We start from the raw sequence: 14,372 nt of genomic DNA, 5'->3' as shown, positions 1-14,372 counted from the left end.
ATTTGACAAAGCACAACAGCCAAGAGGACGGGACACAGAGTTGCAAAGTGTCACTGGAAATTGTTGGAGGTCTGTAAAGAGATGTAGATGCCAAAAACAAGAAAGGCTGGTGTTAGCCCATACCAGGATTGATGAGTCCAACACTAGAGTTGAGCGAACACCTGGACGTTCGGGTTCGAGAAGTTCGGCCGAACTTCCCGGAAATGTTCGGGTTCGGGATCCGAACCCGACCCGAACTTCGTCCCGAACCCTATTGAAGTCAATGGGGACCCGAACTTTTCGGCACTAAAAAGGCTGTAAAACAGCCCAGGAAAGAGCTAGAGGGCTGCAAAAGGCAGCAACATGTAGGTAAATCCCCTGCAAACAAATGTGGATAGGGAAATGAATTAAAATAAAAAAAATAAATAAATAAAAAAATGAACCAATATCAATTGTCCAGAGGTCCCATAGCAGAGAATCTGGCTTCACGTCAGCAGAGAATCAGTCTCTTCATGCCATAGCAGAGAATCTGGCTTCATGTCAGCAGAGAATCAGTCTTCATGTCATAGCAGAGAATCAGGCTTCACGTCACCCACCACTGGAACAGGCCACTGTCACATATTTAGACCCAGGCAGAGGAGAGAGGTCCCGTAACAGAAAATCTGGTTTCATGTCAGCAGAGAATCAGTCTTCATGTCATAGCAAAGAATCAGGCTTCACGTCACCCACCACTGGAACAGGCCACTGTCACATATGTAGGCCCAGGCACCCAGGCAGAGGAGAGAGGTCCCGTAACAGAGAATCTGGCTTCATGTCAGCAGAGAATCAGTCTTCATGTCATAGCAGAGAATCAGGCTTCACGTCACCCACCACTGGAACAGGCCACTGTCACATATTTAGGCCCCGGCACCCAGACAGAGGAGAGAGGTGCCATAACAGAGATTCAGGCTTCATGTCAGCAGAGAATCAGTCTTCATGTCATAGCAGAGAATCAGGCTTCACGTCACCCACCACTGGAACAGGCCACTGTCACATATTTAGGCCCCGGCACCCAGACAGAGGAGAGGTTCATTCAACTTTGGGTTGCCCCGCAATATAATGGTAAAATGAAAATAAAAATAGGATTGAATGAGGAAGTGCCCTGGAGTACAATAATATATTGTTAAGGGGAGGTAGTTAATGTCTAATCTGCACAAGGGATGGACAGGTCCTGTGGGATCCATGCCTGGTTCATTTTTATGAACGTCAGCTTGTCCACATTGGCTGTAGACAGGCGGCTGCGTTTGTCTGTAATGACGCCCCCTGCCGTGCTGAATACACGTTCAGACAAAATGCTGGCCGCCGGGCAGGCCATCACCTCCAAGGCATAAAAGGCTAGCTCTGGCCACATGGACAATTTGGAGACCCAGAAGTTGAATGGGGCCGAACCATCAGTCAGTACGTGGAGGGGTGTGCACAGGTACTGTTCCACCATGTTATTGAAATGTTGCCTCCTGCTAACACGTTCCGTATCAGGTGGTGGTGCAGTTAGCTGTGGCGTGGTGACAAAACTTTTCCACATCTCTAACCCTGCCCGCAGAGGAGCTGGCCGTGACACAGCTGCGTTGGCGACCTCTTGCTCCTCCTCTGCCTTCGCCTTGGGCTTCCACTGGTTCCCCTGTGACATTTGGGAATGCTCTCAGTAGCGCGTCTACCAAAGTGCGCTTGTACTCGCGCATCTTCCTATCACGCTCCAGTGTAGGAAGTAAGGTGGGCACATTGTCTTTGTACCGGGGATCCAGCAGGGTGGCAACCCAGTAGTCCGCACACGTTAAAATGTGGGCAACTCTGCTGTCGTTGCGCAGGCACTGCAGCATGTAGTCGCTCATGTGTGCCAGGCTGCCCAGAGGTAAGGACAAGCTGTCCTCTGTGGAAGGCGTATCGTCATCGTCCTGTGTTTCCCCCCAGCCACGCACCAGTGATGGGCCCGAGCTGCGTTGGGTGCCAGCCCGCTGTGAACCTGCTTCATCCTCATCCTCCTCCACCTCCTCCTCATCCTCGTCCTCCTCGTCCTCCAGTAGTGGGCCCTGTCTGGCCACATTTGTACCTGGCCTCTGCTGTTGCAAAAAACCTCCCTCTGAGTCACTTCGAAGAGACTGGCCTGAAAGTGCTAAAAATGACCCCTCTTCCTTCTGGGCCACCTCCTCTTCCATCATCGCCCTAAGTGTTTTCTCAAGGAGACATAGAAGTGGTATTGTAACGCTGATAACGGCGTCATCGCCACTGGCCATGTTGCTGGAGTACTCGAAACAGCGCAACAGGGCACACAGGTCTCGCATGGAGGCCCAGTCATTGGTGGTGAAGTAGGGCTGATCCGCAGTGCAACTGACCCGTGCGTGCTGCAGCTGAAACTCCACTATGGCCTGCTGCTGCTCGCAGAGTCTGTCCAGCATGTGCAAGGTGGAGTTCCACCTGGTGGGCACGTCGCATATGAGGCGGTGAGCGGGAAGGCCGAAGTTACGCTGTAGCGCAGACAGGCGAGCAGCGGCAGTGTGTGAACGCCGGAAGCGCGAACAGACGGCCCGCACTTTATGCAGCAGCTCTGACATGTCGGGGTAGTTGTGAATGAACTTCTGCACCACCAAATTCAGCACATGCGCCAGGCAAGGGATGTGCGTCAAACTGGCTAGTCCCAGAGCTGCAACGAGATTTCGCCCATTATCGCACACCACCAGGCCAGGCTGGAGGCTCACCGGCAGCAACCACTCGTCGGTCTGTTGTTCTATACCCCGTCACAACACCTGTGCGGTGTGGGGCCTGTCCCCCAAACATATGAGTTTCAGAACGGCCTGCTGACGTTTACCCCGGGCTGTGCTGAAGTTGGTGGTGAAGGTGTGTGGCTGACTGGATGAGCAGGTGGAAGAAGAGGAGGAGGAAGCGGAGTAGGAGGAGGAGGAGACAGGAGGCAAAGAATGTTGCCCTGCGATCCTTGGCGGCGGAAGGACGTGCGCCAAACAGCTCTCCGCCTGGGGCCCAGCCGCCACTACATTTACCCAGTGTGCAGTTAGGGAGATATAGCGTCCCTGGCCGTGCTTACTGGTCCACGTATCTGTGGTTAGGTGGACCTTGCCACAGATGGCGTTGCGCAGTGCACACTTGATTTTATCGGACACTTGGTTGTGCAGGGAAGGCACGGCTCTCTTGGAGAAGTAGTGCCGGCTGGGAACAACATACTGTGGGACAGCAAGCGACATGAGCTGTTTGAAGCTGTCTGTGTCCACCAGCCTAAATGACAGCATTTCATAGGTCAGTAGTTTAGAAATGCTGGCATTCAGGGCCAGGGATCGAGGGTGGCTAGGTGAGAATTTACGCTTTCTCTCAAATGTTTGTGAGATGGAGAGCTGAACGCTGCCGTGTGACATGGTTGAGATGCTTGGTGACGCAGGTGGTGGTGTTGGTGGTACATCCCATGTTTGCTGGGCGGCAAGTGCCAACGTCCCTCCAGAGGCGGAGGAAGAGGCCGAGGCGGCGGCAGCAGCAGAAGAGGCCGAGGCGGCAGCAGCAGAAGAGGTAGCAGGGGGAGCCTGAGTGACTTCCTTGTTTTTAAGGTGTACTGCAGTTCATGCTTTGCATGCAGGTGCCTGGTCATGCAGGTTGTGCTAAGGTTCAGAACGTTAATGCCTCGCTTCAGGCTCTGATGGCACAGCGTGCAAACCACTCGGGTCTTGTCGTCAGCACATTGTTTGAAGAAGTGCCATGCCAGGGAACTCCTTGAAGCTGCCTTTTGGGTGCTCGGTCCCAGATGGCGGCGGTCAGTAGCAGGCGGAGTCTCTTGGCGGCGGGTGTTCTGATTTTGCCCACTGCTCCCTCTTTTGCTACACTGTTGGCTCGGTCTCACCACTGCCTCTTCCTCTGAACTGTGAAAGTCAGTGGCACGACCTTCATTCCATGTGGGGTCTAGGACCTCATCGTCCCCTGCATCGTCTTCCACCCAGTCTTGATCCCTGACCTCCTGTTCAGTCTGCACACTGCAGAAAGACGCAGCAGTTGGCACCTGTGTTTCGTCATCATCAGAGACGTGCTGAGGTGGTATTCCCATGTCCTCATCATCAGGAAACATAAGTGGTTGTGCGTTAGTGCATTCTATCTCTTCCACCCCTGGGGAAGGGCTAGGTGGATGCCCTTGGGAAACCCTGCCAGCAGAGTCTTCAAACAGCATAAGAGACTGCTGCATAACTTGAGGCTCAGACAGTTTCCCTGATATGCATGGGGGTGATGTGACAGACTGATGGGCTTGGTTTTCATGCGCCATCTGTGCGCTTTCTGCAGAAGACTGGGTGGGAGATAATGTGAACGTGCTGGATGCACTGTCGGCCACCCAATTGACTAATGCCTGTACCTGCTCAGGCCTCACCATCCTTAGAACGGCATTGGGCCCCACCAAATATCCCTGTAAATTCTGGCGGCTACTGGGACCTGAGGTAGTTGGTACACTAGGATGTGTGGCTGTGGCAGAACGGCCACGTCCTCTCCCAGCACCAGAGGGTCTACTAACACCACCACGACCATGTCCACGTCCGCGTCCCTTACTAGATGTTTTCCTCATTGTTACCGTTCACCACAATAAGGAAAATATTATTCGGGCCAATGTATTGAATTAAAATTCAGGCCTTTTTTTACAGACACCGAACACTATCTGGCTATCTATTTAGGTACCGTATTACACTAATACAGGCACACCAGTAATGACAGATTTAGCTGAATATAAATGTGAGGCCTATTTTTTAGGCGCTGGGTGACAGGTATACGTTTAATCACAGAATTAGACTTGGATCTGCACTGTAGCGTGTGTGTTAAGTTTTTGAGAATGACCCTATCAGCACCTTGAATCTAATATACCCTTTTAGGGATAGATTTAAAGTAGGCCTGATACAGCAGAAACTACTAATTTTGAGAATTGCAAATTTGGGAATTGTTTTTCAACCCAGAACAAAAACTGTGCTTTGACGGTCACAAACAATAACTTGACCAGCTAAAACAGTACAGATTTGGTTGAATATAAATGTGAGGCCTATTTTTTAGGCGCTGGGTGACAGGCTCAACTTGCCCCTGATGTAGTATATGTCCAAATAATAACCACACTATTGATGGTTAAATGCACTTGATGAAAACTTGACCCTGATGTAGGATATAGCAAAAAATAACCACACTATTGATGGTTAAATGTACTTGGGTGACACAAGCTCAGCTTGCCCCTGATGTAGTATATGGCCAAAAAATAACCACACTATTGATGGTTAAATGCACTTGATGAAAGCTTGACCCTGATGTAGGATATAGCAAAAAATAACCACACTATTGATGGTTAAATGTACTTGGTGGTAGCTTGTGCTGGCGCACCACAAGCCACAAAATGGCCGCCGATCACCCCAGAAAAAAGTGATATAAAAATGCTCTGGGCAGCCTAAAAACAGTGAGCAATTGAATATCAGCAGTTCAATTATACACAGCTGTAGATCGATCACTGAATAAAGTCTTTTGGAGGAGTTAATCTGCCTAATCTCGCCCTAACGTCGCAGCTGCAACCTCTCCCTATGCTTGTATCAGCAGAGTGACGTGCAGCGCTACGTGACCCAAGCTTATATAGAGGCTGGGTCACATGCTGCACTGGCCAATCACAGCCATGCCAATAGTAGGCATGGCTGTGATGGCCTCTTGGGGCAAGTAGTATGATGCTTGTTGATTGGCTGCTTTGCAGCCTTTCAAAAAGCGCCCTAGAAAGCGCCGAACACCGAACCCGAACCCGAACCCAGACTTTTACGAAAATGTTCGGGTTCGCTCATCCCTATCCAACACCTATGTACAAAGTTTTCTTGGCTGAAGGATTGTACCAGACATACCATCTATTTTTGATTAGCATCTTAATAGAAAAGATGACTGTGGCAGTATGTCTTGGCAAGTAGATAACGGTTTGTGATCACAGATTTTTCAGCCTGATATGTATCATTATAGAATCAGGATGTGTAAGGCTTGGGTGCACATACTACATGTCATTTATGTACGGCCAGACACAACTGATATGTGTGTGTGATCTGACATCCATAGACTGATGGCACTGGACAGAAAACCCAGCATGCAGCGTTTTTCTGTCCAGTGCTATTTGACGTCTGACATCATAACTGATGTGCCATGTGATTATGAACAATCCAATAGAAAACTATGGGATCAGTTCTGGCTTCAGTTTTCTCTGGAGCTTCTGCACTAATCGGAGGTAAACTAAGTGGCATAAATGGACATATGTGAAGGCGCTGTAGCTTTTTTTTACCATCAGAGAATGGGGAGCCCCAGCTAAAAACTGCATTTCCCATTGACAGATGATGAGTAGCTTGATAAATCAAATGTTTGTTAACCATTAGTATTAGACGTAAAGAGGCCTAAAGTAGCACTACGGGATTTTTTTGTTTTGTTTTCAATCTTGCCTCCATCAAATTCAGGTCGAATTCCACTTCGTGGGATTCGATTCGCTCATCTCTAATCATTACAGAAGAGGAGGCAGTGTGGAGCTGGCTGACATTATTTCTATTCCCTACCAAGTCCAATATCGGCGAAAAGTCATACAAATTTTGATTACTTGTAGGCAGACATTGAGGTGAGGAAAAACACTCAGTTTAATGCAAATTTATACCATTACAGTAGCAAACATTTCCATTCAGCCAGTCCTGAGCCTCAAAACACAATGTGAAATTCCAAACTGACAAATCTATCAGAGAATGTCATTTGTTTACCATGTGGCGGTGCAAACTATGAAAGCTTATTAATTTCCCTGCCATTTTTTATTTCATGCCTGACAAAGATGGAAGCTGCAACTGTAGAATTATGTTCTTGGAATGGATTTTCTAGTTATCAGTTATTTTGTTTACTCTGCCATTTGTCTCTCTACAATGTATGTACATTTTTCTTCGTTTTCTATGCCGAAGGAAGCGTCTTCATCAATCTAGCGACGTTTCAATTTAGGAAATAAATGCAGTCGTCACGTGGCTGCCAGTAATCTCTGCATTCCCATCTCTTTGGATGCTGATCTGTCTTCCCAAATTGAAGGGTGCTCCCTGCTTCCCTCATATGCTCACTCTTTACCTTGTGATGGAGAGATAAAGAGCCTCTGAGCAGGCTGCTGATGGCTTTAGGTTACAGCAATCAGTCACTGGTACTTGACTTAAAGCAATGTTTATCATGCTTAAACCGAAGGTATGTAATTTTCTGGGTATACTACAGGCATAGTTAAAATAAAAGAAAATATTACCTTTTACCACATCAATCAAGACGATGGAGGCAAACATACGAAATCATTTTAGGCATCCCCTAGGAATTCAGAATATGATATCGTAAACCACACTAATTATTTTCTTGCATTTATTGTTCAGAGTAGATGGCAGATCGTTTTACACCAAGCAGTTCTGCTGTTGCATAAGGAGGCACTGATGATCCTGCAATCTCTATATCATCCATATTATACAGTATTCAACAGTAGGACTGTCCTCAGGATGGCCATACAGTTGAGTTCAGGATGGCACCTGTGGTCACTAGCGAGGTGCATAAGTACCTGATACTCCTTGCATTAATGCTGAGAGTATCAGATCATTATGTACACAGCTGGTATCCATGAGGAGGGTTCGGGTGGCCCCTTGGTATTGACCTATTGGGAACATTCCCTGTAGCATCTGTTGCCAGTCTGCCCCTGCTAACCAGTGTTCGTAAAAGTGCTCTTTGGCAAAAATATGCCACTATTAAGGTGCTGCCGATTACCCGATGTCCCCTTCACTGATGACCAGACAATTGTCAGGAAGGAATGCTTGTCAGCCTCATCTGTCAGTGTAAAAAGGCCTAAACAATTTAAAATTAAGTTGTGCCACTCAAGTGTAGCTTTGCAGGGCTTTTCTGGGACTTAAATATTGATGATCTATCTTCAGGATATCAGATTGTGGGGGTCCAACACCCTGCACCCGCTTTGATCAGTTGTTTCAGCAACCTCCAGCACTGGAAACTACACAGTGGATGGAGCCGGAAGCAGAAGTCTGTGTCCACTGTGTAATTTCTGACATGGAATTGGAGATGAGCTGCAGTACACCGGCATGGCCACTAGACAGTGGTTCAAGCTTTCGGCTCCGTCCAATGTGTAGTTTCCAACACTTCAGGCTGCTGCAAACAATTAATTGGACCCCCACGATTAGATATTGATGACCTACTAGAAGTCCTAGAAAACCCCTTCAGTAGCAGTGCTGTTGGGAGAGAGGGTCACATTATACTGTTCTAATTGTGGAATACACTCTAAACAATCACTTAAGCAGGACTGGCCATCAGATGTTTGTGTTAGGGGCTGTCCCAAGAATTCCCCCAGTAGCAGATGTTGGGGACCGAAGGATCAGGCATGCAGAATTTCAACACGACCAATCCTTTTGTTCTCAGCTATAGCTGTCAGATGAACGCTCATTCAGCTGACATCTATTCCTTTCAAGTACCCTCAGAGATGGGATTAATGTGTTCTCACTGGGAAGAAGGGGAGTATGCAGCTGCCAGAATCTTCTAGTGACAACTTACTCCACTTCTTTCCATTGAGAACACACTCCTTCTGACTCCCAGGGTAGTCTGGATAGCTGTTCATCTGACACTTACTATCCCTAAGTGTGTCGCCAGTTTTACGGAAGAGTTGAGTGAGACTAGAGAGTAATGCTCCTGGTACCCTACTCTTCCAGGTGGGAAACAGAAGTGTCTTCTCCTGTGGTCCGACACTATAGGAACAGTGCAAGCGAAGTAATCAATTTTTTTTATTCCCCTATGCCAGTTTTTTGGAATAAAAAAAGTTGCAAAATCTAGGGCCAAGTGCTAGGGTTGAGGCCAGCGCGTCCAGTGAATTTATAACGAGGCATATATTCAGAAAGTTATTAAACCTTTTCCCAGGTTATGTTTGACTTTTAAAAGGGTGCTTAAAAGGTGGATAGAAACCTATAACCAGTGTATATATACAGTATAGTTATATATCTGTGGGGGGTCTAAGACCCCCAACGATTGCTAGAATTAGGAGAGGGAAGCATGCATATATCCTGCTCTCTCTTTTCCTGCTGCAGGAGATGGAAGTTTATGGGGTTGTCTTAATTCTGTCCTCTGCAGCAAGGAGAATAAGAGTGATCTCTCTCCTTCTAGCAATCAGTGCGGGCCCCAATGCTTAGCTCCCCCCACCACCAATAATATAATAGTCTTTCACCCAGATTTGGCCGATCTAGGGAACTTGAAAGTTCTGTGGTTCGTCATTTGATTATTTTACCATATAGCACTCGTCATTTCAAATTATTTAATGAGTATTAGAGCAATAATTGCTTGTCTAATAGGCCTCAATCATCCCGTTTATTATGACCTTTATGGCATTTTTTGCCCAGTGATTATTAGGCAGATATTGCAGAAATCAAATTATGAGGAACTGACGTCTTAGCCTCTCAATGAACAGCACATTGACTGACATTACAATGCATTGGGTAGTCATTCGGTTTTTTTTTTTTACAGAGGAAAAAATAGTACAACTAATTACAGTGTTTAAAGGCGGTCACCTGGAAATTCACTGCCAAACCAGGAACAATGCCTTGTAGGGATAACTCATCTGAATGTAATGGTACATTTCACTTAAGCCGCGTTAACATCTGAACTGTGAACTTCAGTGGAGAAACAGACTGCCAGAGTTTGCTGTATCAGGCATAGCCAGATACAGTGACCGGAACAGAGTGCTGGAGTGAACCTGGTGTTAGTGATCCGTTTCCTCCTTTTGCAGAAAAAGTACTTGTAATCCATACACAAATGAACAGTTAAGTGCACCGAGGGCAGGCCTAAGTCTCTCAGTGCACCCTTGCTGCTCCTGCTTCTTCTGTCAGCTTATCTCTCCTTTATTGACAGGATCAGTTGAGATGACTATGCAGGAACTTGGCCCTGTCAATCGATAAGGAGAAAGAGGGGCTGGTGGAGGAAGCAGGAGGAGTAAGGATACACAGAGTGGCTTGGGGCCACCCTTGGTGTACTTAAAGACTTGTAATGTGAGGGATTTTGAGGAATTCATTTCCACTCCAAAATAAGCATGTTATGCCACAATATTCTGTTAGGTTCATGTAAAATCTGGAAAACTTATTAGAATATGACAATGAGTATTGTTTAACATACATCTCATCTGCATCTGAAAAAAGTCAGCTCTTCTACATCGGCACATATGTGAACCCAGGCCTCTGTGAAAAATTATTTTGCTATACTAATGAATAGAAGAAATGTTCCATGTTTTCAGTCTAGTTTCCTTGCGGACTATATTTGCCTCTAGTGCTTGAGTCAAAACATATTTTTTCTCGATGAAGCAGTTATAGATTTATGATCTCTGGTTTAATAGCTTCTTTGTATGCTCTCCTTTTTTCAATGTAATCATCAGTGATGTGTGCAGGTATTTAGAATGGCTACCCTTAGATTCATTGCAGAGCGATATAGGAATGAGCCTGATCGATGGCTCTATTTTTCATTTGCCTCTGATTACTAGCGATTAGGCTCAGTAACTACAAGTTTGAGAATACATTACCTAAGCTGCTGGATCATTGAGCAGATTCCTTTTTCAAGAAATGCTATACATATATCTAATTACAGAAAAGCATTGAGTATCTTCAGAGATCAGAGTTTCTTTTTCCTTTTAAAGGCACATTGTCATCAGAAAGGGACATATATTTTTTTTGTTCAAATTTCAGTGATTTTTTTGAGGAATTAAGTAAAATAAAGAACATTTTCTTTCCCAGTTACTTTGATGATTCATAGTTAGAGAATATATGTATTATATTTACAGTACATGATTCTTATTTCTATCTATATTTAAAATTGTGTTCTTTTTTTTTATTATTATTATTTTTTAAGAGATCAAAGGAGCTGGAACATTAGTTTAATGCATATAGAAATGACATCTTGTATTTTGGTGGCCTCTGATATAACTAAGTTTGCAAAATTTTACTTATTATAACTTTTTTTTTTCTTCCTCCTTCCCCTTTTCCTTTCCTCCCCTTCCCTTAATATTTTTCTTTATTCATCTCAACAAACACTTACAAAATTAAGAAAAACTAAATACATACATTCCCAACCACCCACTACCCTCCCCCCAAAGTGCAGCCATATCCGGGAGAGAAAAAAAATAAAGGTGAAAAGATACATATATATGTACCGTATGTATACACATACATACACACATATATATATATACATACACACATACATACATAAAAAACATATATAAAAAGTAAATCAACGTAAGACTTTTCAATTATTCTTTCACCCATTCCATACTGCCCAAACCCTGAGCCATTTATCGTATGAACCTCTCTGCCTATACAAAATGGCCTCATAGTCTCTGATTTTATTGACTAATTTCAGCCACTGGTTAACGTGAGGAGGGGTAGCTGCAAACCAGGACCTGAAGATCAGGAGACGGGCCAAAAACATCACCCTAGTCAAAAGGCACTGCTCTGGCTTCTGGCAATTTAGAGCAGACAGATCCCCAAGGATCTATAACTGAGGCTGGCGAGGGAGCTCCATCTGTAGTCGCCGCACAAGAAGTTCTTGTATTGCTCCCCAATAACCATCTAAAAGGGGGCAATCCGAAAACAGATGAAGATAGTCTGAATTCGGGCTCCCACAACATATGCAGTTGGAGTTATCTCGTAGTCCACACCTCTGAAGCCACAGCGGCATTACATATATCCTGTGCATAATATTAAACTGAACAACTATGTGGTTAAAGCTAAAAGAAACCAAACCCATATTCTTCAATACAGATTCCCAGGCCTCAAAAGATAGGTTAGGGTAAGTGAGTCTCCAGGACTTTTGTCCAGGCGACAGACAATCCAAAAAACGTGCCCTGATTAAGTGTTTATAACAATAAGCTATGTTAGCCTTGACGTAATTCTTTTTCTTTATTAGACTGTTCAAAAAACTCGACGTGTCTATACTTAGTAAAGTTCTATCCACAATACTACAAAGTGCCAATCGTAACTGAAAATATCTAAACCAAACAATTTCTCCTGTGTTTTCCTTCTGCACGATCTCCTCAAGACAGAGGATCCGACCGTCACCAACTACTTGCGCTATGTAGTGAATATTCTTAGACCTCCAGTACTGCTGGCAATCAAGGTCCCCCAGCACTGGAAGTCTTTGATTTTGCCATAGTGGAGTGCAAACCAATGAGGATGTGATAGAAAGCCAGCTCCTGATCCATTTCCAGGCCCTGGTAACAAGCTTAACAAAACTTCCAAACTCCTGCCTCCGACTCATTAGGCATCTAATAGAGTTAAGAAGTCAAGAAAACCAAATTGATCCACTAATTTTTTACATAGGGGGCTGGTCTCCCACTCATGAAAAAGACATAGCTGAGACGCAACAAAATATCCCTGAAACTGGGAAGGTTCAAACCCCCCGTTCCAGCGGCATTGAAAAATAATCCAGTTTCAGCCTTACCCGCTTTCTCCCCCATAACAAATCATGGATCATCTTCTCTATCAATTTAAAGAATTTGTCCTCTATCCAAACCGGGGGAAATTCGGGAGAACATAAAGCAGTTGGGGAAGAACTATCATTTTCACCAAGGAGACCCTATTTCCTCTCGAAAGGGTGAACCGATGCCATATTTTAATTTTAGATCTAATCTTCATAATGGCCGGGAGTAAATTAAGCTGAACATAGTCCTGAATATTAGCAGAGACATTTATCCCCAAGTACTTCATGGAATCCTCGACCCCCAGGTCCAGAGGTAGATTCTCCACTAACCATTGTGGCTTATCTATAGGGAGGAGGGTAGTTTTGGACCAATTTACCTCCAGGCCCGAGAACCTGGAGTACAATTCTACAATCTCCATAACTTTTTTTTTTTTGTGTACTTTTTCCGTCATTGAGTAATGGTTAAGATTTTATCTTGGAATGTCAGGGGCCTTGGAGAGAGAGCCAAAAGACAGGCAGTGATGGATGCAATTTGGAGTTATCTCCCTGCAATAGTCTGTTTGGTTGAAACTCATTTCTCAGGGACGGTGACCCCTCATTTGGGGGGGGGGGGGGGGGGCTGGGCAGCACAGATCTACCATTCAAAATTTAATAGTTACTCTAGAGGGGTATCAGTCTTGATACACCAAGCAGTGGATTTTGTCCTGACTGATTCCTGGATAGATGATCAGGGAAGATTTGTTTTTCTCTATGGTAGACTTTGGGGTCAGCCATATATCCTTGCTTTTTTTTATATACCTCCCCCATTCTCCTTGCACCCCCTCAATTGCCTGTTGTCCTTTGTGGAATGGTGTCCAGATTGTCGGGTGGTTCTGACAGGCGACTTCAACAATGTGATGGATCCCAGTAGAGACAGGTTGACGGCAGATCCCAGCAACACAATTAATGGGACTGAGACACTGCTGTCACGTTTTTGCCGAGAGATAGGCTTTGTGGATGTGTGGGAGTATATGGGGAGGGGAAAGAGTGCCTTCTCATGTGTTAGCAATGGAGGGAGGTCAATGTTCAGGATTGACCTGGCACTGACCAATAGAGACAATATTAGAAATATTAAATCAGTTAAATACGGAACGAGAACTCTCTCAGATACACTCTCCCTCTATCAATAGAAATTCTGGTAGGGTCGGGTCAGGGTCAGGTCAAAGGTAAGATTCGTTATTTAGATTGAACCCATATTGGTTGGCTATAATGGATGACCATCAGTCTATCAAAAAAACAGATACCCTCCTTTTGGCAGATTAACTACCCCTCAGCTGGCATTGGCTGTGTATGGGATACTTTGAAGGCCTATATGAGGAGGTTGTTTATCAGCAATATCTCTGCACTAAGAGGATCATTCAAGAGAAGAGAGAAGGAATTAACTAACCTAGTGGCTAGTACTACAGAGCAGTTCCATCATTCAAAAAAATGAACAAAATAGAGAAAAAATGCAGAAAAACCAGTCAGGACCCTTAAAAACTTTTCTCTTTGATAAGGCCCACCATAGCTTGTTTTTAAGGGACAGAAATATTTTTCGGAGTCAGGACGACCAGGCAGGCTCTTAGCCAGGATAGTTAAGTCAACAGAGAAGCAGGAGGAAGGAAATAACTAGGCATTCGTGGGCCTGACTGTAGGATCGTATGAGATTTGGAGGGTATAGCTGAGGTTTATCAGGAATCCTTTGCAGGCGGTCATTCAGGGTGGCTCCTCTCCTGCTTCCGGACAGCCTCATGGACGCTTATCTGAATGGTCTTTCTTTTCCGGTTCTTTCAGAATGCCACGAGGGCCCTCCCTGGAGAGGGAGATAAACCGTCCAGGAGATCCATTTGGCCCTTGGTTCAATATCGGGTAGCTCGTCCCCGGGGCTGGATGGCCTTCCA

At 45.3% G+C, this 14,372-nt stretch overlaps 1 protein-coding gene across 1 annotated transcript in view; it reads left to right on the top strand.

Moving 5' to 3' along the window:
- PARD3B (par-3 family cell polarity regulator beta) overlaps nt 1-14,372 on the top strand; it is a 1,801,259-nt gene that overhangs the window by 1,361,784 nt on the left and 425,103 nt on the right.

The sequence above is a fragment of the Bufo bufo genome, chromosome 7 (genome assembly GCF_905171765.1).
Source record: "Bufo bufo chromosome 7, aBufBuf1.1, whole genome shotgun sequence".
Lineage (NCBI taxonomy): Eukaryota > Metazoa > Chordata > Amphibia > Anura > Bufonidae > Bufo > Bufo bufo.
Note: the sequence above shows the minus strand (reverse complement) of the source record. Positions and strands in the feature narration are given on the sequence as shown.